The sequence below is a fragment of the Meriones unguiculatus genome, chromosome 7 (genome assembly GCF_030254825.1).
Source record: "Meriones unguiculatus strain TT.TT164.6M chromosome 7, Bangor_MerUng_6.1, whole genome shotgun sequence".
NCBI lineage: Eukaryota > Metazoa > Chordata > Mammalia > Rodentia > Muridae > Meriones > Meriones unguiculatus.
Genome location: NC_083355.1, coordinates 71,019,415 through 71,042,404, shown reverse-complemented (window position 1 = coordinate 71,042,404; position 22,990 = coordinate 71,019,415). Strand labels below are relative to the sequence as shown.

Genomic DNA, 22,990 nt, shown 5'->3' with positions numbered 1-22,990 from the left:
TTAGGCAGAGATTTGCATTCAAAGTGAAAATATAAATAATTAAGTGTAATGCCAAACTCTCTTTCTAAGTGGAAGATTAATGACATAAACTACAGTTGAAGCTATGTTAACTGTCACAAAGAGGACTCATCAGAGAACTCAGGTTAAAGGTGATGAAGCTCTCCCTAAGAGAATGCTTGCACTGGAGTATGCAAACCAGAAAAACTGCTGAAGATAAGGCTCGAGAGAGTCAGTACAAAGATGACCAGCTTCACCTAAACTTAAAATGTGGCTTAAGATTGTAACACCCTATTTTTTCTTAAATAGCATATTTTCCTCATAATGAGAATAAATAAGAATATAGAAAATATTACAAACTTGAGTTATTATAGTTTTTTCAAAGACTTTTCAAATGTATGTGCCAAAAGTACAAAAAGCTATGTTTTTCTATTTTTATTCAATGATCTTATTCTTATTTTAGCCTAAAGAAATACTTAGCTAAAAATGTAAAGTCTATATGAATACATGTAAATATATTTGTATATATATATGAAATATGTACATATATTATAATGTGAATTATATGTATTCCAAAGTATGAAAACTGTACACTGAATTTGTGGTTTTACGTAAGTAGCTTAAAGTATGCAATCATGTTTAAATTTTCTTAATTTAAGCTTCTCTAAATACAGAATATGCACAATTTTGTATTGTTTTAAATTAGTAATAGTCAAATAAGATTTCTTGAATTGCTTTAATACTTGATGGAAAGAATCTATTATTTTTGTAAATGTCAAATACTTAGAGATCTAATTTATGAAGATTTACTTGTCCCTATAGATTCCTAATTTGCTTTTTAAAAACCTTTAAGTGAATATTAAGTATTATTATAAAAAATTAATTCAGCCTTAGTTTAACGAAAAAACAACCCACTACCACTGAATATACATATACTGTTATCTGTTACTACCATAATATAAGGTATGTAAAACTTACATCTTATAATGTTACAGTGGCTTAGATTAAAAAAAAACCTTAGCCTAATTTCAATAATTTTGTTAATATGAATTTTAAAGTTGTCTGTTACCCAATACTAGTGATATAATGGTAGCTCTTCTTTGAACATTGCTAGTGAGGTAGGAACAATCCTATACCTTACGTGCAGTATTCCTTACTCCTCACTTCAAGCCTCTATCAGTTCATCGTGTACATTGATCATTTGACACATGAATAGTTTGAGGAAGAGGGGAGTCTTTGAACTTGTCTGAGTGGGCACAACTCACAGTGATGAAGCTGGGAATTTAAACCTAGGCTCCTTGTTAGAGCTGGAGAGCATATTGCTGGTTACATTTTAGCAAAAAAAGGGTTTGCTATTGCATTCTACTTCAGAATATTTGAGAGTTCATAAAAGTAAGGAAAAAGTTGATATTGAGTCTTTGACTAGCTTTCTTTTAGTGTATGAAGGACATTAAAACAATAATGCTTCAACCAGTAACCTGGTTTTAAAGATAATAGCATTTCTATTTTTCTCTAATCTTTTGTTCTTTCCTTTTTTTCTTTTTCCGACTGTGAAACTTGATTGGAGAGAAAAAAAAAGTTCAGTTCAGTAGTCTGCTCTCAAAAGAATACCTACTAAAGGCAAAGACCTTTTAAAATAATAAATCCTTTTGTGCACTCTCTGACAAAATACAGAAATTCAGTACAATGAAACCCCTCCAATGAGTACTCAGCAAAAGGGGAAAAGGAATCTGTTAAAAAGTAATAGCTATTTGAATTTTTTCCAAGATAAATGAAGGGCATTTCTTCAAAGGTGGAAGCCTCTTTCATGGGTTGGTTGGAAGACTGATTGTATAATACTGAAATGACTGAAATCTTCCCATTTATGCAGATAATCTGAAATCTACCAGTGAGTCCTACCAGTAAGTGTTCACACACGTGATTAGCCCCATGCGTTTTTCAACATAGCCGTTTAGAAAACCAATTGAGAATCAAAGTGCTATTTACTTATTGTTATTTTTTTAGTACTGGACATTGAACCTCTCACTGAACTTAATTTCCAGCCTCCAAATTCATTTTAGTTTTATAAAACAGAGGTGGCACCTACTAATATTTTAGAGAAAATATAATGCTAACAATAATGATGTAAGCAAATAAAAATAAGTAAAAAATAAAGTAATAAAGAAATGTTACAAATTTAATCATCCAAATAAAAATGACATATCAAGTAAAATATCTTCGTATCAAATACGAAAGCAATCATCTAAAATAAACACATTATTTTTCATATACACACATGTATTCACATATAGTATATCTATGGATCTATGTCTATACAGACTTACAGCCATCTCCTTTCTGAAGTGTTGTACAAATGGATATAAAAAAGGAATAAAACAAAATCATGTTCTATTTCAGCTAGTCTGTTTTTCTTCTCAAGTTTAGTTTTGCATTAATTCTGTGAAGAACATCATAATAAACATTTCACGTATTTTTAGTGACTAGAAATAATATTCTTGACCTTTGTATTTAATCCCAAGTAGTTAATATTCTTTTGTTAGCCCTTCTGCACCATCATTGATACTACAGTAAAAATGCAGTTTGAGTTGACTCGTAAGCACCTTCATTAGCATAACTATACTTTAGTTTTGAAATGTTAAATACATCGCAGGGAACTAACAGTAACAATGATGTTGTGGTTTGTTTATTTAAATGCTAAATAATAGAAAAAAGACTAAATGGTTTTGCTGGAATAAAATACATAACCAATTCATCTGGATTTGTTGAATAATGCCCTGCAGGTCAAAATACATTACAGGCAGTGATGACACTATCATGTTCACAAACACCACAGTTCTGTTTGAAACTGCAGGGTTTCTGACTTCTGTAGACAGTGATAGATTTCTACTGCACCCAAATACTGATGAAACAACTCTCTCTAGTGATTTTGACCATGTGGAGATAATAAAGAAACATAGAACACATTACATATGCCTTTAAATACAATTTAGGCAAACTTAATTCTTTATGTAAAAGGGAAACATGCATCAGGGTGAAATGGCATTTGTCTTGGAAACCTACAGTTTGTGCTACCATTTAAAAATTAGTCAATTCAATTACACATACAATGAGTATAAAATCATATGTTCAACTCAATGGGAAAGAATTGCTTGGCAAAATTCAACAGTCTATCTTGACTTTGGTGGGAGGGGGGCAGGGATAGCAATACAAAACAACATTCCATACCCCAACTTGGAAACAGCATTTCTTCCCAGAGCTGCCTTCACAGAGTACCAGAGGCTGGGGATTTAGACAGCAAAATCTGACAATTTCCTAGTTCAGGATAGTTTGCAAGTAAAAGGTGTGTGAAAGGTTGATTATTTTAGGTCTGTGAAAGGAGGAGTGGGGTCTATGTTTCTCACACAGCTTCTGGCAGCTTCCTTTGTTAGTTGTCTATTCTTTTGCCTTGAATCCTCTGTTCTCCTAGGCATGCAGATATCCCTTTGTGAAAGTTCAGGAATGTTAAAAATTAGCTTTGCTTTTAATAGGCCCATCTGATCTTGATCATCTGCAAAGATCCTATTTTATTGCCCCCGTGGCACGCCTGGGTTGGCTACCCAGAGGCTATTTAAGCTGTGGGCTGGCTTTCCCCGGGGTCCGAGGATTGTTCAATGTTCCTGAATAAACTGCATTGAAAAAGAAAAAAATGACATTCACCGGTATGTGTGAACTTCAACATGTGTGAGGAACAAACAGTTTAAGCCTTAATAGAAAAATATGCAAATCTAAATGTAATAAAAACTTACAGATAAAGACTTATCGTTTCCCCTCTGAGTTCAGGTACAAGACAACTTATATTTCCCAATTTCTTCTATTTAGTGGTCTATTTGTGATTTTAGACTAAAAGTCAAGAAATGTGAATTGAAAAACTTACATACAGTTTAGTAGGAAGAAATAAAGTATCACATTTAAGAATAACATGCTCAAGAATGCTTAAAATTCAGTGGCACCTACAAAAATTATTAGCTAGAATGTCTAAGATGGTGAGGTATATAATACCAATATAAAATTATATTCACATTTACTGTTAACAAGTGCTTATCAATATAAATAACAGCACTATTTAAAACTTGAGCTATCTAGGCCTTGACTTAGCACAGCCTAGTGTATTTCTTGCCGACAGAAAAGTAAAAGAAGTTTCTGAAGAAGATCTAATTAAAGGGAAAATTGCATGATTTTTATTGATTACAAACCAGAATATAATTAAGATATCAACTTAAACTAATATAATCAATGAATTAGTGTTATATACCTACCACAATGCATTTTTAAACAGAAAAATTATCCTCTAATTCTAAAATGTAATGAAAGCAGAGAAGACCTTGAATAGCTGAAATTGTTTTAGCTATTAGGAAGAAGAATAAGATATTATTGAATTCAATTTCACATATTTTCTTCCTACAGCATTACGATGAAATGCTTGAAGCCGCTGACTTAATGAGTAAGCTAATTTATCTCACAATTCTGTGGACTCATGTGCACCAGGCCTGCTTTAATTCCACTGTGGCAAGGACCTTCTCTACCTTGCCATTTTATGATAAATCGCAATGGTGGAGACATGTGTGAGAACGGGATCAAATCTCACACAGGAAGCCACAGACATGGAGAGAGGCCAGGTTTGCTCATTTTATCTCAACCACCTTTTTAGCATGCTACCTCAAACCTACTAGAGGATGTCCATCCAACAGTGTCTGGAGATCTCCACATAGGCCATGCCTACTAAAGGCCTCATCGTATCTAGTACTGCTACTGACCCAGACTGTAACACATGAAACTTTGATGACCAACCAAGCCATATGCAATTTACTATATTTTCTATCTCCTTCAAAAAAACTAGCACACATTTTAATTGCTTTCATTGTGATATCTTACTGTAATCTGTTTCTTCTGTGATGCCTATGCTAAAATTAGTTAAATTATGTATCTTCATGTCAGCATATATAGGTTTTATTTTTAGTGATTTTATTTGTACTTTTTCCTAATTTCCAGGTATCTACTTAAAATGTCTCGTAAACATAAGGGAAATGTTCTATTTATGTTTACTTACCTATTTCATACCTCTAAAAAATTATGTGGGTCTAGGATATTTGGAAGAATTTTTATTATAAGTAACATTCTCCTGCTTCTTTTCTGACTGATTAATTTTGATTCAATGACACACAATTTCAATTATATCTGTTGGTTTGGTAGTTTACATTTTTTGCATCCTGAATGAGAGTGTGAGAGATAGTCACATGACTTAAAAACAGTCATATCTTGAATCTGCAGTGTGTTAGAACACTTTAAATAGAAATAAAGGAGCTTAGTATTGATGCTGGTTTTGTTCCTATGATGAATCATGATATTTTGTACAAAAGGAATTATAATAGTTTCATCATGGCTTCACCGTGGAAGCATTGCCCCCACTTTTGTTCTAACTTTGAATGATTCTTTTCTTGTCTTAGGGTTTTAATTACTGTGAAGAGACACCATGACCATGGCAACATTTATAAAGGAAAACATGTAACTGGGCTAGCTTAGAGTTTCAGAGGCTTAGTCTGTTATCATCATAGTGGAAAATATGGTGTTGCAAGACAGACATGGTGCTAGAGAAGTTGCTGTGAGTTCTACATCTTAAGCCAAAGGCAGCCAGGAGAGTACAATTCCACACAGGGGAGAGTTTGAGCACAGGAAACCTCAAAAACCATCGCCAGAGTGACACACTTCCTCCAGCAAGGCTGCATTGACTCCAACAAGGTCATACCTACTAATGGTGCCACTCCCTATGGCCAAGCATTCAAACACATGAATCTATGGAAGCCATTCCTATCCCCACCACAGTTGTGGGTAGTCTACTTATTGTCTGTGTTAGTAATTTTCTTCTGGGTATTCAGATGAGGTCTCCTGAGATTTCTGGAGGGTTTCTGCTAATCAGGTCATCTCTCTCTGGCTCTCTAAGAGTCTTGGGATGTCAACTTGGAAATCTCTTTGACATTATACAGGTTTCTCTTGTCCATGTCATGTGTGGGGGCTTTAATGACACCATAAACTAGAACAAGCATATGGCCTTCATTTGTGTTTGGTTTCTGAAGGGTCAGAATCCTTTCATAATCCCTTTACAGTGTGCTGTTTCATATTTTATGTTTTATGTTCCAGATTGAAAGGTGAAGCATTGTCTTGTTATCATACCTTTCCTTGAAAGGAAAGTGATAATTTACGTACTGAAATGTAAAAAGCATTCTGTTATAGACTTATAAAGTGTGTGTGTGTGCGTAAATGCTTGTGGGTGCGCATGTGAGCATGTGTGATACATGCATGCATATACACATCTGTGTTTAGTAGATGCATATTTTGGAGTAAGAAATTAAATCCAATGGCTCTACAACAATAAAAGAATATCAGAAGTTAAAGGTCATGATTTATCTACAGTCAGAAACTAGGAAAATGACTGATTTTTAAAGTGATCTTTTAAATTGTAAAATAAATTTTATTTTCATACAATATATTTTAATCATAGTTTCTCCTCTCTCAGCTCATCCCTGATACTTCCTACTTCCCTAACCACCCAAATCCATACCCTTTCTTTTTCTTTCTTCCCTTTCTTTCTTTCTTTCTTTCTTTCTTTCTTTCTTTCCTCCTTCCTTCCCTCCCTCCTTCCTTCCTTCCTTCCTTCTTTTCTTCCATTCTCCTTCCTTAATTTTTTCCTTTCTTCTTAGAATGCAAATAGGCATGAAAATAATAATAATTGGAGAAAACTAATTCCAAGTAATTATCCTTTGGAGACTGCTTCTAGATTAAGGATGAGGGCTTGTATCTACTTCCTTTCTTTTGTCACCACTAGGAGCTATAGATGAATTTTACTTCAGCAATATGGCTACTCTGGCAAGGTATCACATCCAAAGACTTAAGTCTGTGTGATCCAGCTGTAATGCAAACATGCCACATACCTGGCTAGAATATAGACACACCCTTAATATACGCCTTTAATCCAAAACAATGATGTCTAATTGAAGGCCAGACAAAGTGACCAATCAGAGAAAGTTTTGAAAGAACAGGATATGCCCAACTCATAGAAGAGTACAGGAAAGAGAGACTATTTAAGAGAGCACAGGTTTTACCAGGAGAGTTTTACAGAGACAGGTATAAGACAAAACATGAGTGGAAATTTCTGGTTTCTTTGAAGACTCAGTTTTGTCATGTGATGTTTTGCTGGAAGCTCTCTTGTGAGAGGGCATGTGATGTTTTGTTTTGTTTTGGATCTACATAGCCTCTCTGGTCTCCATTCTTCACTTCAAAAAGAGAAACGTTCCAGAAAATTTCTCTGGGCAATCCAACTGAGTCTTGTGGCTTTTGCTGATTAATTATGATTCAGTGAAGTCTTGCTCTTTCTGCTGAATCATGTTGATTCCTGTTGCTGTTTGATGTTGGCATTTGGATTGGCTGTTGGTATCAGTACAACAAATATTGGACTCATCCCAAGGAACTACTTCTAAAAAGATCTAAAACCCCCTTTCCTAAAGCCTTTCATTCTCCCTTCCCTCTGGTCAGTAGGTGAAAGGGAGGTAGAAGCATTTAAGAACCCTAACTAAAATAGGGTTGTTGAAAAATCTAAACCTACCTGAACAAGCTAGACACAGCTAAGAGAGAGTTAGCCAGAAAATGATAAGGAACCAGAAAATTAAAACAGATTTCTAGAGTTAGAGGCTAAGCAATGCATGTAAATATGGTAGGATCATGAATTTCATAACTAACTTAAAGGCTTAATTTGTATAAATTTATTTCTTTTTTTATTTTTTTTAATTTTATTTTTTCTTATCAGTTACATTTTATTAACTCTGTATCCCAGCTGTATCCTGCTCCCTCATTCCCTCCCAGTCCCTCCCTCCCTCCCTCCCTCATCTCCACCGTGCCCCTTTCCAAGTCCACTGATAGGGGGGGACCTCCTCCCCATTCATCTGATCCTGTTTTATCAGGTATCTTCAGGACTGGCTGCAAAGCCCTCCTCTGTGGCCTAACAGGACTGCTCCTCCCTTCAGGGGTGGGGAGACCAAAGAGCCAGCCATTGAGTTCCTGTTAGAAATAGTCCTTGTTCCCCTCACTTTGGGAAACCAATTGGTTACTGAGCTACCACAGGCTACATCTGAGTGGAGGTTCTAGGTTATATACATACATGGTCTTTGGTTGAATGTCAGTCTCAGAAAAGACCCTGTGCCCAGATATATTTGGTCCTTGTGGAGCTCCTATCCTTTCCCCATCAGACTAACTCCCCTTCTTTCTTATGATTCCCTGTACTCTGGCAAAGCTTTGGTCATGAGTCTTTGCTTTGAAAACACTGCTAGTTAGAGTCTTTCAGATGCGCTCAGTAGACTCCTGTCATACGTTCAATGCACATCCCATCTGTCTTTCTAAACGAGGATTGATCATCTTACCCCATGTCCGCTCAATTGATTATCTTTTTTAGGTGTATAGATTTCATTATGTTTATCATATCTTATAGGTCTCTATAAGTGAGTATATCCCATGTTTGTCTTTCTCCTTCTGGGATATTTCACTCAGAATGATCTTTTCTAGATCCCACCATTTGCCTGCAAATTTCATGATTTCCTCCTTTTTGATTGCTGAGTAGTATTCCATTGTGTAAAATACCACAATTTCTGTACCCATTCCTCCGTTGATATACATCTGGGTTGTTTCCAGGTTCTGGCTATTACAAATAAAGCTGCTATAAACATGGTTGAGCAAGTATCCATTTTGTGTACTTGAACGAACTTTGGGTATATACCTAGCAGTGGTATAGCTGGGTCTGTAGGAAGCACTATTCCTAATTTTCTTAGAAAGCGCCAGATAGTTTCCAGAGTTGTTGTACCAGTTTACATTCCCACCAGCAGTGGAGGAGGGTTCCCCTTCTTCCACAACCTCTCCAGCATGTGTTATCGCTTGAGTTTTTTATCTTGGCCATTCTGATGGGTGTAAGGTGATATCTCAGGGTCGTTTTGATTTGCATTTCCCTGATGGCTAATAAGGATGAGCATTTCTTTAAGTGTTTTTCTGCCATTCGATATTCCTCTGTCAAGAATTCTCTGTTTAGCTCTGTTCCCCATTTTTTAGTTGGATTACTTGGTTTGTTGCTTTTCAGCTTCTTTAGTTCTTTGTATATACTGGATATTAGTCCTCTGTCAGATAAAGGGTTAGTGAAGATTCTTTCCCAATCTGTAGGCAGTCGTTTTGTTTTGATGACAGTATCCTTTGCTTTACAGAAAGTTTTCAGTTTCATGAGGTCCCATTTATTGAGTGTTGCTCTTAGAGCCTGTGCTGTTGGTGTTCTGTTCAGGAAGTTGTCTCCTGTGCCAATGAGTTCTAGGCTGTTCCCCACTTTTGTTTCCAATTGATTTAGGGTATCTGGTTTTATGTTGACGTCCTTGATGCACTTTGACTTTAGTTTTATGCAGGGTGATAAATATGGATCTATTTTCGTTTTTCTGCATGTGGACATCCAGTTGGTCCAGCACCATTTGTTGAAGATGCTGTCTTTTTCCATTGAATGGATTTGGCTTCTTTGTCAAATATCGAGTATTCATAGGTGTGTGGATTTATTTCTGAGTCTTCTATGCGGTTCTTTTGATCCTCCTTTCTGTTTCTATGCCAATACCATGCAGTTTTTATTACTGTTGCCCTGTAGTACAGCTTGAGATCAGGGATGGAGATACCTCCAGATGATCTGTTGTTGTACAGGATCGTTTTGGAGATTCTGGGTTTTTTGTTTCTCCTTATGAAGCTGAGAATCTTTTTTTCAAGGTCTGTAAAGAATTGAGTTGGTATTTTGATGGGAATTGCATTGAATCTGTAGATTGCTTTTGGCAGTATGGCCATTTTCACAATGTTAATCCTACCAATCCATGAGCACGGGAGATCTTTCCATCTTCTGATATCTTCTTCGATTTCTTTCTTCAGAGACTTGAAGTTTTTCTCAAACAGGTCTTTCACTTGCTTGGTTAGAGTCACACTAAGGTACTTTATGTTATTAGTGGCTATTGTGAAGGGTGTTGTTTCCCTAATTTCTTTCTCAGCCTTTTTGTCTTTGGTATATAGGAGGGCTTCTGATTTTTTTGAGTTGATTTTGTATCCTGCCACTTTGCTGAAGGTGCTTATCAGCTGAAGGAGTTCTCTGGTTGAATTTTTGGGGTCGCTCATGTATACTATCATATCATCTGCAAATAGTGACACTTTGACCTCTTCCTTTCTGATTTGTATCCCCTTGATCTCCTTTAGTTGTCTTATTGCTCTGGCTAGGACTTCAAGGACTATGTTGAAGAGATATGGGAACAATGGAGAGCCTTGTCTTGTCCCTGATTTCAGTGGGATTGATTTAAGTTTCTCTCCATTGAGATTGATGTTAGCCATAGGCTTGCTGTATATCGCCTTTACTATCTTTAGGTATGTGCCTTGTATCCCTGATCTCTCCAAGACTTTAACCATGAATGGGTGTTGGACTTTGTCAAATGCTTTTTCGGCATCTAAGGAGATGATCATGTGGTTTTTCTCCTTCAGTTTGTTTATGTGGTGGATTACATTGATGGATTTCCGTATGTTGAACCACCCTTGCATGCCCGGGATGAAGCCTACTTGGTCATGGTGGATGATATCTTTGATGTGTTCTTGGATTCGGTTTGCAAGTATTTTATTGAGTATTTTTCCGTCAATGTTCATAAGAGAGAAAGGCCTGAAGTTCTCTTTTTTTGTTGGGTCTTTGTGTGGTTTAGGTATTAAGGTGACTGTGGCTTCATAGAATGAGTTTGGTAGTGTTCCTTCTGTTTCTATTTTGTGGAATAGCTTGAGGAGAATTGGAGTTAGCACTTCTTTGAAGGTCTTGTAGAATTCTGCGCTGAAGCCATCTAGTCCAGGGCTTTTTTTGGAGGGGAGACTGTTAATGACTGCTTTGATTTCCTTGGGAGATATAGGGCTAATCAGTCTTTATACCTCATCTTGACTTAGTTTTGGTAGATGGAATCTTTCAAGAAAATTATCCATTTCATTTAGATTCTCAAATTTTGTGGCATATAGGCTTTTGTAGTATGACCTAATAATTGTTTAGATTTCCTCAGTGTCTGTGGTTATGTCCTCATTTTCATTTCTGATTTTGCTGATTTAGATAGTTTCTCTCTGCTTTTTAGTTAGTTTGGCTAAGGGTTTGTCTATCTTGTTGATTTTCTCAAAGAACCAGCTTCTTGTTTCATTGATTCTTTGAATAGATTTATTTGTTTCTAGTTGATTGATTTCAGCCCTTAGTTTGATTATTTCCAGCCGTCTGCTCCTCTTGGGTGTATCTGCTTCTTTTTTTTCTAGGGTTTTCAGTTGGGCCATTAAGTTGTTTGTATGTGATGTTACGAATTTCTTCTTGCAGGCATTTAGTGCTATAAATTTTCCTCTGAGCACTGCTTTCAATGTGTCCCATAAATTTGGGTATGTTGTGCCTTCCTTTTCATTGAATTCTAGGAAGTCTTTAATTTCTTTCTTTATTTCTTCCTTAACCCAGCTGTCATTGAGTAGTAAGTTGTTCAGTTTCCATGTGCGTGTCGGCTTTTTGTTGTTTCTGTTGTTGTTGATGTCTAGCATTAGTCCATGGTGGTCAGTAGTATACAAGGGATTATTTCAATCCTTATGTATCTGTTGAGGTTTGCTTTGTGACCCACTATATGGTCTATTTTGGAAAAGGTTCCATGCGGTGCTGAAAAGAAGGTGTACTCTTTTGAGTTTGGGTGAAAGATCTGTAGACGTCTATTAGGTCCATTTGATTTAGGGATTCTGTGAGTGCTTTTATTTTCCTATTTGGTGTCTGTCTAGTTGATCATTCCCTTGGTGAGAGTGGAGTGTTGAAGTCTCCCACTATTAAGGTATTAGGATCAATGTATGATTTAAGCTTTAATAATGTTTCATTTACAAATGTTGGTGCTCTTGTATTTGGGGCATAGATATTCAAGATTGTGATGTCCTCTTGGTGGATTTTTCCTTTGATGAGAATATAGTGGCCCTCTTTATCTTTTTTGATTAACTTGGGTTGAAAGTCTATTTTATTAGATATTAGGATGGCTACTCCAGCTTGTTTTCTGGAACCATTTGCTTGAAAAACTGTTTTCCAGCCCTTTACTCTGAGGTAGTGTTTATCTTTGTTGCATAGGTGTGTTTCTTGGATGCAACAGAATGTTGGATCCTGTTTCCTTAATCATTCTGTTAACCTGTGTCTTTTTATTGGTGAGTTGAGTCCATTGATATTGATAGATAATAGTGACCAATGCATGTTAGTTCCTTTTGTAATGGAGTCGGTGATCTAACCCTGTTTCATTGCTTGTTTTCTTTTCATTTTTGTTGGGATATTATCTGTATGCCCTGTTTTCTTGGGTGAATTTGTTTTCATTGGATTGGAATTTTCCTTCTAGTATCTTCTGTAGGGTTGGTTTGCTGTGTAGATATTGTGTAAATTTAGTTTTGTCATGGAATATTTTGTTTTCTCCATCTATGTTGATTGAAAGCTTTGCAGGGTATAGTAGTCTGTGTTGACATTTGTGATCTCTTAGAGTCTCCATGATGCTTGCCCAGGCCCTTCTGGCTTTCATAGTTTCTGATGAGAAGTCCAGTGTGATTCTGATAGGTCTACCTTCATATGTTACTTGGCCTTTTTCCCTTGCTTCTTTTAATATCTTTTCTTTGTTCTGTAGATGTAGTGTTTTGACTATGATGTGACATGATGTGTTTCTTTTCTGGTCTAGTCTATCTGGAGTTCTGTAGGCCTCTTGTATATTTATGGACATCTCTCTTTAAGTTGGGAAAATTTTCTTCTATGATTTTCTTGAAAATATTTTCTGGACCTTGGAGTCTGGAGTCTTCTTTTTCATGAATTCCTATTATTCTTAGATTTTGTCTTTTCATAGCATCCTTGATTTCTTGGATATTTTGTGATTGGAAATTTTCTGATTTTACTTTTTCTTTGAGAGAAGTATCCATTTCTGCATGTGTGTCTTCAGCTTCAGAGATTCTCTCTTCCATCTCTTGTATTCTGTTGGTGATGCTTACTTTTGTGGTTCTTGATCTTTTCTCCAAGTTCTCCAGCTCAAGGGTTTTCTCATTTTGTGTTTTCTTTATTGATTCTCATTCTGTTTTCATGCCTTGCACCATTTCTTTCATGTGTTTGAATTTGGATTCCTGTCTCTCTACGATGGCCTCTATTTCTTTTTTCATTTCCTTCTTATATGCCACTAATTTTTCCTCTACTTGTGTATCTATTTGTTTGGCTATGTTTGCCTGTGTTTCTTTAAGGATTTTGTCTATTTCTTCTTTCTTTAGCTCCAATTGACTGGCCAACTCTTTGAAAGATTTATTCATTTCCTCCTTATGAGCCTCAAATAATTGGGCAATCATGGCTTTAAAATCATTTTCCTGTGCTTCTGCTGAATTGGAGTATCCATCGATTTTGGGGTTTGCTGGTGAAGTCATGATGTCCTGATTTATGTTGGAAGTGTTCTTTGCCTACCCCTGGCCATTGTCTTATCTGAAACCTTCCCTGTTTGTTTTTGGATTCTGCAGATCAGACTGGTGCTGTCTCTCTCTGGTGTCTGGAGAGTTCTTCAGGAAGCTGAGTACTCTCAGCGTGTGCTGAGGACTAGCTGTACCTGTGGGAGGAAAGTACGCAGGCGCAAACGGGGCAAATGCAAGCGTGTGTGTGCGCGCATGTGTGTGTCTGTGTGTGTAAGTGTGCGTGGACGTGTTTCTCGAGGGACAGAGTGATGGCTAATGTTGAACCCTTGAGTGTGTGGGAGGGGCTCTGCACTGTATATGTCGCAGGCGCTAATGATGATCGCAGCGCAATTTCTGGCATTAACTGTCTTAGCTCCTCAATCAGGCCCACAGGGCAGGAACTTCAATGTCCCTAGTGCCCCTCTGTTTCCCAAAGTGGGTATGTAGGTGGGAAGGGTGTTCAATGCCTGGCTTCTGATTTAGAAGGACCCAGGATCTGGGGAACTGCAGATTCTCAAGGGTGCACTCACTTACAGGCAGATATCTTGGCAGAGATCTTGGTATCCGGGGCTCTCTGCTCTCTGGTTTGGCCCTGCTTCTTTGATGTGCTCCGCCAGTTCTGTGCTGCTGTCACTGCCAGGTTCTGAGGTCTTGCTGCAGCTGGAGATTTCAGGGTGGTCACTTCAGCAGGGATGGGGTAACCAGGCTCTCTGTTCTCTGGTTTGGCCCTGGTTAGTCTTAAACTGGAGGGCTGTGGTGCCCCACCAGTTCAGTGCTGCTCCGCCGCCAAGTCCCGCTGTAACTGGAGACTGGGTCGCTAGTCCCAATGCTTTCTGGGAAGTCCTGGGGTCTCTTCCTTGTGCTCTCCAAGCTTGGGAGGCCCAGCGCCTGGTGTGTCCAGGTTGTATGACGTTTCTGCCTGGTTTTGGTGACTATATAGCGTATTCTCTGTCACTGTGGGATTGGGCGGGCCATACCATCAGTGATGGCGATCCTGTGGAGCTAGTATGGTGTCTAGCAGATTTGCGCCCTGGGAGGATGGTGCAGCTGCTGTGTGAATCTGGGACTCCGGGACACATACTGCTGGCTTTTGTCTGCCGCTAAAGTGCTTGGGGCTCTGTCTCAGGGGCTGTATACCCCAGGCAGTTAGGTCTGTGCTGAGAAAGATGAGTCCGCTGTGCCGCTGTGCCGAGGAGGAAGGAGGTCTGGGGGAAGGGAGTGCGGCAAGATCGTTTCTCTCCTTCCCCAAACAAGTCCCCGGGTGACCCGAGACCAAAGTTTTCACCTCCTGCGATGTTCCCTGTTGTTCAGAAAGCCTCACCGTGGTTTTCCTGGGTTAGGGGTCCTTCCTTTCACCAACTCAGAAGTTCAGGTATCCCACCACTCAGAAACTGTGTGTGCTAGTCGCCATCTTGGCTCCGCCCCCTCTTCTACAGGGATTCTTGAGCCTTCGTGGAGACATCTGAGTTAGGACTGAGTCTTCCAAGATATCTCAGTCTGCATATAGTCCAGCTGTGGGTCTCTGTGTTTGTTCCCATCTACATCGTGAGTGAGCTTCTCTGATGATGGCTGAACAAAACATTGATCTATGAGTATAAAAGAAGGTCATTTGAAGTCAATTCAAAGTATATTCCTTTAATATAATAGTACTATTTAGCTTTACCCTATGCCCTGGGCTGATCTGGTCTTAGATTCTCTTCTACCCAAGCTGTGTCAGGGATGGGTTCCATTACGTGGAGTGGATCTTAAATATAATAAATATTATTTGGTTGTACCTACAAGATTTGTGCCATCATTATACTAGTGTATATTATAGGCAGGTTACAATTGTAGACTGGAGGTTTTATAAATTCATTGGTGGTTTATCTTTCTCCCCTGAAAGCATGCAAAGTACCTTCACATATCATGATCACTAGTCAGTAGTGAAGGTTCTAGGTAGGCACCAGCTTTACCTTTTCATGTTCAGAGAGTTATGTAAGTAATGTCTTCATCAATAGTCTTATCATCAAGTCACCAATAGCCTTGGTAATAGACAAGTTTGTTTCACAATTTCCATTTGGCTCTTTTTGTTTTTAACATCTCAGATATAACACATTCCTGGAACTGGAGGCTTCATTTGGTCATGAGAAATGTAGAGTTTGGGGCTCTCTCATTCTTATTTTTTTGTTGATTCAATTTACATCACCTGAATATATGTACATATTTTAGGATGCTTCTACTATATTAGGTTTTCATATTACTACTCAAATGGCCCTTATGTTTAGGTGTCTCTCCACATATTCTTCACTTTACCCAACTCTACGTTCTCTGCTCCTGTTTTATCCTGGTATTCTAGTCTCCCTAGCCTATCCATTCATCACTATATTCTATTTCCATTTTATGTGGACAGCCAACCCTCCCAGAATAGTTTCTTACTTTATGTCTGTCCTCTATGGTAACATGGACTCTAGCTTACATATGGATGACCTGAAAACTAATATTTACATATAAAGGAATACATACTACATTGGACTTTTGGGGTCTATTTACTTCATTTAGGGTGGTTCTCTTTAGCTGAATCCATTTACCTAAAAATTTCATTATTTTATCTTTTTAATGGCTGAAGACTATCTAGTTTTGTAAAAAGGCCAAATTTTCTCTTTCCCTTCATCTCATGAAGAACAACTAAGCTGTTTTGAATTCCTGGTTATTATGAGTAGAGCAGCAATGAGTCTCTGCAGTAGGTGAAGCGTCCTTAGGGTATGTGTCTAAGTGTGGTATAGATGAATCTTGAGGCATTTCTAGTCCCAACCACCACACTGATTTTTCACATAACCTCTGTGAGTTTGCCCTCCTACTAGCAGTGTATGAGTGTTCCTTTCATACCACATCATCGCTAGCATGAAGTGTCATTTGCATTATTGATCTTGTCCATTTTCATAGGTATGAGATGGAATTGCAAGCAGTTTTGTTTTGCATTTCCCTGAGTACTGAAGATGGTGAACATTTCTTAAATGTTTCACAGACAGTTATGTTTTGTCTTCTGAGAATTCTGTTTAGTTATATCACTATTTTTTTAGTTTTTTACACACACACACACACACACACACACACATATATATATATAGAGAGAGAGAGAGAGGAGAGAGAAAGAGATTAGCCCTCTACCAAATGTGTAGTTGGTAAAAAAATCTTTCCCCATTATGTACCCTGCACTCTTTGAAAATAATGTTGTCTTTGTCAATGGTTAGCTTGTGAAACTAACAATTTACAGAAGACTGTTCGTTTCATGAGCTCCCATTTATTAATTGCTGTACTTAGTGTTTGTGTTATAGTTGTCCTGTTCAGAAATTCTTTTTTTTGTGGCAATGAGTTTGAGATTAACCCCTCCTTTTTCTTCTATCAGTTTCAGTGCATCTCACCTTAAATTGAGTTTGTTTTCTCTATTAGAATTGAGTTTTATACAGGGTGATAAGTATGGATCTCTTTGGATACATGCAGCTCTCCACTGAATAAATGCATAAATAACAGGCATGCTTTAAAAAAATAAAAAGATGTTGGATTTTGTCAAAGGCTTTTTCAGCATCTAGGGAGATTATCATGTGGTTTTTTTCTTTCAGTTTGTTAATATAGTGGATCACATTGATGGATTTCCATATATTGAACCACCCCTGCACACCTGGGATGAAGCCTACTTGGTCATAGTGGATAATATTTTTTATTTGTTCTTGGATTCAGTTTGCAAGTATTTTGTTAAGTATTTTTGCATCAATGTTCATAAGGGAGATTGGCCTGAAATTCTCTTTCTTTTTTTAGTCTTTGTGAGGATTAGGTACCAAGGTGACTGTGGCTTCATAAAATGAGTTTGGTAATGTTCCTTCTGTTTCTATTTTGTGGAATAGTCTGAAGAGAATTGGTGTTAGCTCTTCTTTGAAGGTCTGGTAGAATTCTGCACTGAAGCCATCTGGTCCTGGGCTTTTTTTTGGATGGGAGACTTTTGATGACTGCTTCTATTTCTTTGGGGGATATAGGACTATTTAGTTGATTTACCTGGTCCTGATTCAGCTTTGGTGAGTCAAATCGATCAAGAAAATTGTCCATTTCATTTAGATTTTCAAATTTTGTGGCATATAGACTTTTGAAGTAAGTCCTAATGATTGTTTGGATTTCCTCAGTGTATTGGAGAAATCACGGATACAAGGCACATATCTAAACATAGTAAAGGCGATATACAGCAAGCCCATAGCCAACATCAAACTAAACGAAGAGAAACTTAAAGCAATCCCACTAAAATCGGGTACAAGACAAGGCTGCCCAATCTCTCCATATCTCTTCAACCTAGTGCTGGAAGTCCTTGCTAGAGCAATAAGACAGTTGAAGGAGATCAAGGGGATACAGATCGGAAAAGAAGAAGTCAAATTATCACTATTTGCAGATGATATGATAGTATACACGAGTGACCCCAAAAACTCTACCAGGGAACTCCTACAACTGATAAACACCATCAGCAAAGTGGCTAGATACAAAATTAACTCAAAAAAATCAGTAGCACTCCTGTATACAAAAGACAAAAGGGCTGAGAAAGAAATTAGGGAAACAACACCCTTCACAATAGCCACAAATGACATAAAGTACCTTGGTGTAACCCTAGCCAAGCAAGTCAAAGACTTGTATGAAAAAAATTTCAAGTCTCTGAAGAAAGAATTAGAAGAAGATATGAGAAGATGGGAAAGATCTCCGATGCTCATGGCTTGGCAGGATGAACATAGTAAAAATGGCCATCTTACCAAAAGCAATCTACAGATTCAATGCAAGAAAGAGCTTTAAAAGCTTGGGAATGTTTCTCATCTCATTCTTTCATTTGAGGGAATAAATAACATTTACATACTAGTTTTTCATTTGCCTGGTTATTGTTACACCAAGATAATTTATATAAGGCTATTGTTAAAGTTATTATTTTCCTGATTTCTTGTTCAGTCATTTTGTATTTATATATAAGGAGGTACCAATTTTTGTGTGTTAATTTTATATACAGCTACTTTCCTGCAGGTGTTTATCAAGTGTAGGAGTTATTTTTAAAGTGAGTATTAATTTTTCTAATGGTTTTGAAGAAATATCCCACTGTTTAAAAAACATACTACTGTTGTTGAGGACTTGAATTTAATTTTCAGCACACATGTGAGTGGGTGTACAGTACCTATAATTCCAGTTTCAGGGGATCTGACACAAACTTCTTGTCCATTAGTGTCCATATGCACACACACAGACACAGTAGAACTCATTCTGATTTTTCATTATGTACAAAAAAGCAATAAATGAGACTTTTGATTCTTTTAAAATTAAATTTATATATATATCTTAATTACAGTTTATTCACATTGTATCCCAACTGTAGCCCCCCTCTCTCATTCACTTTTAATCCCATCTTTCCTTCCTCATCTCCTCCCATGCCTCACTCAAAGTCCACTGATAAGGGAGGTCCTCCTTGCCTTCCATCTGACCCTAACATATCAGGTCTCAGCAGCACTGGCTGCATTGACCTCCTCTGTGGCCTAGCAAGACTGCTCCACCATTAGAGAGAGGAGATTAAAGAGGTAGCCATTGAGTTCATGTCAGAGACAGCCCCATTCCCATTACTAGGGAATCCACTTGGATACTGAGCTGCCAAGGACTACATCTGAACAGGAGTTCTAGGTTATATCTACGAATGGTCCATGATTGGATTATCAGTCTCAGAAAAGACTTTTATACCCAGATCTTTTGGTTTTGTTGCTCTGCTTGTGGAGCTCCTGTGCTCTCCAGGTCTTACTCTCTCCCATGGGTAAGATGATCAAACCTCATTCATAAAGACAAATGGTATGGACATTGAAAGAAGGGGAAAACAGGAAATGGGACAGGAGCCTATTCCCGAGATCTCTGAAAGACTCTATCCAGCAGGGAATCTCATTCTAAGCTTATACTACAGAGGAAAAAAAAAAGGCAAGAATTGCTTGTAATTTATTTTTCAACTTAAAAGATATGTTCTAATCTGAGCTTTTACTGTTGATAAAGCAATTGTCCTGTCCCAACCCACCCATATCTATATACAGCAATACATTTTGGAGCAACATTTTTTCATGATGTGCTAATGTTAAGCCATTTGAAATATGTGCTGGTTGAAAGATGTTCACATGCTGACTTTGTCTTTGATTAAAAGAAAAGCATTGTTACTAAACACGTTAAACTATAATAGGGCTGCAATTTAACAATGTTAAAGGAAATGTATGGGTCATCCTTCCTTTTATATGTGATAGGGAGACAGGCATTTACATATACAGTTAGATAGCCCAAAACACTCAGGCACCTTGCACGTTTCATCAGAAATTCAAAAAGAAATTTTACAGAATTCTATGGAAGAAATAATTTTATATGCCCATGTTCAAAGATTTTGCTTTCTGATATTTATGGAGGTTCTGTTTTGGACATGATGGTTATATTTGAACAAGGGTGTTCTATTGCAGATGCCGCCTGCTGTGATGCATGGTCTGTGAGAGTGTGGGATGACAGAGAAAGGGGAAAATCATTCCTAAGCTCAGAGGTTAAAATGAGAATGACTTGATATCAGAAACTGGAAGAAACAGGTATGGAAATAATATAAGGAAGAATGCTTTACAATTTCTCTAACGTAACCTTTATGGGTAATGAATGATTTAATTTTCTATATGCCCTGTTGGGATGAGTATTTAAAAATAGTATATATGTATATCCTTAGAGGACATTAAATAAAGGTATATAAATCTTACCTATGTCTTTAATTCATTATTCATATACATGTTTACAAAAGCATAATCCACACTTGGTAGACTTCTGCATAAAGAGCTTCATTTCTGAATTCCTGATTCCAGTTAGAATAATTTAAAATGTTAGAAATATTTTCCAAGTTACTTTATGGTGATTGGTGATTGCAACTTTATTACAGATTTACAACCTATTCCTTAATGCATTCAGAACCAGCCCTATTTATTCACACATTGTCATTGCTTTAAATTTAAGTTTCCATCTGTCAACAAATACATTTTCTTTGTTTAACATTTCACTGTGGCATTTTGGTTGTCCTCATCCATTTCTAAGAGAACAGTCGATGGTGGGAATTTAAGAGTCTTTCTTTTCTTTTTTCTTAATATATATATATATATATATATATATATATATATATATATATTCACTTTACATTCCCAAAGCATGCCTATGATCACAGCACTAAAGGAGGCAGAGGCAGGCAGTTCTCTGTGGGTTAGAGGTCAACCTGGTGTACAAAGCGATTCCAAGCCAAACAAGGCTACACAGAGGAACCCTGTGTAAAACAAAACAAAACAAAAAATAAAACCAAATATCTTAACTCTATGGTTTGATTGTCACATCAACCGGCATCATCCTAGAAGTAATATAGTTGATTAAGAAACATGTCATAACTTAAAAACATTTTTTTTGGCCTACACAAAACACTGTGAATTGAAGAGTTTTCCTAAACTATTGAAGACTTTTATTCTTAATGAGATTTGCAGTGGTTCAATGAGTGAGGAGGAGGGGACTGTGCCTTCAGAGTCTTCATACTGTGCAGGCTTTTTACTTCTCAGGATTGAGTGCTGCTGTCTAGAATTTAAGACAATTAAAACCAGCAAGACTTTTCATTTAATAGATCAAGTACTTCCTTAGAAGTGCTTATTTATATTTGTTTTTGTAACAGCATGTAAACCTTCCAAATGTCAGTAATTCATGGATAATCATGGCTTTAGAAAACATAATCTGAAAAAGCTGTGAAAAAATATTTTGAAGTTTTATTTAATGTTAATTTTCTTCTTATGAAAATAAAGTTGACATTATTATCATAACTACATATTTACATCCAAAGGTTTAGATTATAGGTCATATAAATATAGACAAAAAGAAGATATACTTCCTCCTCCGACAACAAACAAAATACTTTTCATATATCTTTGTAGTAGGTTACCCAAAGAGTAATGTTAGTGTAGATCTGGGGGTTCAGTGAAATTCCTTTAACAATTTGGACTGATATAAACCCCCAAATAGCACAAATATGAAAGAGATTTGTGGTAATACAGGAATTTCACTTCACATTAAAGTGTGTATTTGTATGTGCATGTGTGTGTGAGATAAAAATGAAGATGTGCACTCTGTGTGAGATTTAATTGCAATTACTGGCTGTATGTTCAATTATTTTATAGTAATAATGCTTTATAATTAAGTTTTTATAGTCTTTCATTTTAATGCCTAGTAATTTAAATATTTTATTATTTATTTTATGTGTATGGATATTTTGCCACAATGTATGTATGTGTGCCATGAGAAGGCGGTGACCATTAAAACCAAAAGAGATGGTTTTAATAATGCTGAAACTGGAGTTACAGTTTATGAGCCACTATGTCAGTACAGAGAAACACACTCTGGTCTTCTGTAGAGCAGTAGATGCTTTTAACTACCAAGCTACCTCTCTAGCCCCAAGTTTTTGTATTCTTAAAGAAGATGACAATATTTATGGCACCAAATTCCTTCTTAGGGAAGGAATCCCTTGTTTTGTGTCATTTTGTGCAAACATCACAACTATGTATGATTTTGTATATAGTAACAGTGTCGTAGTAATTGTTGGAAAAGTTACTTATTATTTAAGCAAGATTTAAAGCAGGAAAGATTTTGATCTCATTTTTTAGTTGTGTAAAGATGTTTAGAAGAAATACATTTCAAGATCACACAATTAATAAGCAGTATAATAAGGAGTCCAAGAAGTTTGTTCTATTGTTTTATATTATACTGCCTATAAGGCTGTAAATTTACTATTTCATATTACTGTATTAATTGATAAAATGTTTTATTGGAAATTTCACAAATCTATATAAAATATTTTTATTTCTTACCTGGCTAAGGTAAGAAATATTTTCTAACCTTATTTCTTACCTTATTTCTTATTTTCATTATGTCTCCCCTTCCCTTCAGCTCTTCTCTCTTATTCATGCCATTTAGTTCTTGTTTTTCCCCCTAATCTTAACCAGCGTCACCTGTGTGACAACAGGTTTGAATTTATCCAATGGAAACTTATTGTTGACACATTTCATTGATTATTTTTTAATGCAATAAAAGAGGTTAAATTTCAACCTCATTAACTGGTGTTGCGGGTGTTTTGGTTTATGATATGTAAACATGTTTTTGTTAAAATTCCAAGTTGGCGATTTTAGTTTGTGTACACCTGTTAAGAGTCTCATGCGGAGCGAGGTCTTTGCCAGCTAGAATTAGTCGAATTCTGAGGACTTTGAGGGTTATAAATATGACAGTCCAGAGGAAGAAGGCACAGTTGCTTGGAGGAGGACAGCTAGCTGATGGTTCATCCTTCTACTGCATTTGCTGTTTGCTGGACTTCTGGATTTCTGGATTACTGATATTGGTATTACCCTCCACATGAATCCTAAGACCCTGCCCAGGCAGAAGTATCAAA

General features: G+C 36.8%; 1 long non-coding RNA gene across 1 annotated transcript; it reads right to left on the bottom strand.

Annotated features, from left to right (window-relative positions):
- Positions 1-2,960: 2,960 nt before the first annotated feature.
- On the bottom strand, positions 2,961-22,528 carry LOC132655236 (uncharacterized). Its single transcript, XR_009592967.1, has 3 exons — positions 22,456-22,528; positions 14,059-15,110; positions 2,961-7,455 (listed from the first exon to the last, which is right to left on the bottom strand). It is a non-coding gene; the product is annotated as an uncharacterized LOC132655236 (long non-coding RNA).
- Between the last annotated feature and the right edge of the window lie 462 nt (positions 22,529-22,990).